The following is a 2,796-nucleotide window of genomic DNA, read 5'->3' as shown; positions in this document are numbered from 1 at the left end:
GGACTCCACAGAAGGCGCCTGATTCATATACCGATGCTGGCAGCTGTTTGTCAGCAACGAAGGCTGCAACTTGCACGCCAATACCACAGCTGGACGTTCACCGAGTGGTAACAGGTAGCCTTTTTCGGATTCTCCATCAGACGCATGGACGTGAACGTGTACACGTGAAACGTTTGAAAGCAAACCCCCTGCAACAATCGACAGAGGGTTCCAGGCCGGAAGAGCGAGTATTATGGTCTGGGCAATGTTTTCGTGGTATCCCCTGGGTGATCTCGTCATTCTGAAAGGCACAGTGGATCAACACAAATACATCCATTCTTGGGGATTATTCTCACGTATACAGGGTGTTACAAAATGGTACGGCCAAAATTTCAGGAAACATTCCTCACAAACAAATAAAGAAAAGATGTTATGTGGACATGTGTCTGGAAAAGCTTAATTTCCATGTTAGAGCTCATTTTAGTTTCTTCCACCTACGCTCAATGGAGCACGTTATCATGATTTCATACGGGATACTCTACCTGTGCTGCTACAACATGTGTCTTTACAAGTACGACACAAAATGTGGTTCATGCACGATGGAGCTCCTGCACATTTCAGTCGAAGTGTTCGTACGGTTCTCAACAACAGATTCGGTGACCGATGGATTGCTAGAAGTGGACCAATTCCATGGCCTCCACGGTCTCCTGATCTCAACCCTCTTGACTTTCATTTATGGGGGCATTTGAAAGCTCTCGTCTACGCAACCCCGGTACCAAATGTAGAGACACTTCGTGCTCGTATTGTGGACGGCTGTGATACAATACGCCATTCTCCAGGGCTGCATCAGGGATTCCATGCGACGGAGGGTGGATGCATGTATCCTCGTTAATGGAGGACATTTTGAACATTTCCTGTAACAAAGTGTTTGGAGTCACGCTGGTACGTTCTGTTGCTGTGTGTTTCCATTCCATGATTAATGTGATTTGAAGAGAAGTAATAAAATGAGCTCTAACATGGAAAGTAAGTGTTTCCGGACACTTGTCCACATAACATATTTTCTTTCTTTGTGTGTGAGGAATGTTTCCTGAAAGTTTGGCCGTACTTTTTTTGTAACACCCTGTATGCAGTTTGTGTTTCCTTGATACGGTGGCATCTACCAGCAGAAGAATGCAATGTGTCACACAGCTCACAGTATTAAGTGCTTGGTTCTAAGAGCACCAGGGTGAGTTTGCCGGACTCCTCTGGGCACCTAACACCCTGGATTTAAACCCAATCGATTATCTGTGGAACCACCTTGATAGGGCTGTTCGCACCACGCATCATGTACTGAGAAACCTGGGTAGCTGGCCACTGCACTGGTGTGGGCATGGCTCCACATCCCATTCTGTACCTTCCACAACCTCACTCACTCCCTTCCTGCACGTCTCCCAGCGGTTCGCGGTTCAAAATGTCAGACTTTCCACAGGTGGTCACATTAATGTGACTGGACAGCGTATTTGTGTTGCTATGGGCGAGTAGAGCCAACGGCCTTGCCGCAGTGGTAACACCGGTTCCCGTCAGATCACCGAAGTTAAGCGCTGTCGGGCTAGGCTAGCTCTTGGATGGGTGACCATCCGGTCTACCGAGCGCTATTGGCAAGCGGGGTGCACTCAGGCCTTGTGAGGCAAATTGAGGAGCTTCTTGACTGAGAAGCAGCGGCTCCGTTCACGAAAACACAACGCCCGGGAGAGCGGTGTGTTGACCACATGACCCTCCGTATCCGCATCCAGTGACGCCCCTGGGCTGAGAAGATGATGGTACCGTTCGGCCTTCCAAGTCCTGATCGGACAGAGTTTAGTTTAGTTTATGGTGGGTAAGTTGTGAAATGAAGTACGAGGTGCATTCAAGTTCTAAGGCCTCCGATTTTTTTTCTAATTAACTACTCACCCGAAATCGATGAAACTGGCGTTACTTCTCGACATAATCGCCCTGCAGACGTACACATTTTTCACAACGCTGACGCCATGATTCCATGGCAGCGGCGAAGGCTTCTTTAGGAGTCTGTTTTGACCACTGGAAAATCGCTGAGGCAATAGCAGCACGGCTGGTGAATGTGCGGCCACAGAGAGTGTCTTTCATTGTTGGAAAAAGCCAAAAGTCACTAGGAGCCTGGTCAGGTGAGTAGGGAGCATGAGGAATCACTTCAAAGTTGTTATCACGAAGAAACTGTTGCGTAACGTTAGCTTGATGTGTGGGTGCGTTGTCTTGGTGAAACAGCACACACGCAGCCCATCCCGGCCGTTTTTGTTGCAATGCAGGAAGGAATTTGTTCTTCAAAACATTTTCGTAGGATGCACCTGTTACCGTAGTGCCCTTTGGAACTCAATGGGTAAGGATTACGCCCTCGCTGTCCCAGAGCATGGACACCATCATTTTTTCAACACTGGCGGTTACCCGAAATTTTTTTGGTGGCGGTGAATCTGTGTGCTTCCATTGAGCTGACTGGCGCTTTGTTTCTGAATTGAAAAATGGCATCCACATCTCATCCATTGTCACAACCGATGAAAAGAAAGTCCCATTCATGCTGTCGTTGCGCGTCAACATTGCTTGGCAACATGCCACACAGGCAGCCATGTGGTCGTCTGTCAGCATGCGTGGCACCTATCTGGATGACACTTTTCGCATTTTCAGGTCGTCATGCAGGATTGTGTACACAGAACCCACAGAAATTCCAACTCTGGAGGCGATCTGTTCAACAGTCATTCGGCGATCTCCCAAAACAGTTCTCTCCACTTTCTCGATCATGCCGTCAGACTGGCTTGTGCGAGCCCGAGG

At 48.5% G+C, this 2,796-nt stretch overlaps 1 pseudogene; it reads left to right on the top strand.

Annotated features, from left to right (window-relative positions):
• The first annotated feature begins 1,501 nt into the window (after positions 1 to 1,501).
• LOC126089596 (5S ribosomal RNA) lies at positions 1,502 to 1,619 on the top strand (annotated as a pseudogene).
• The last annotated feature ends 1,177 nt before the right edge of the window (positions 1,620 to 2,796 follow it).

Source organism: Schistocerca cancellata, chromosome 6 (assembly GCF_023864275.1).
Source record: "Schistocerca cancellata isolate TAMUIC-IGC-003103 chromosome 6, iqSchCanc2.1, whole genome shotgun sequence".
Lineage (NCBI taxonomy): Eukaryota > Metazoa > Arthropoda > Insecta > Orthoptera > Acrididae > Schistocerca > Schistocerca cancellata.
Note: the sequence above shows the minus strand (reverse complement) of the source record. Positions and strands in the feature narration are given on the sequence as shown.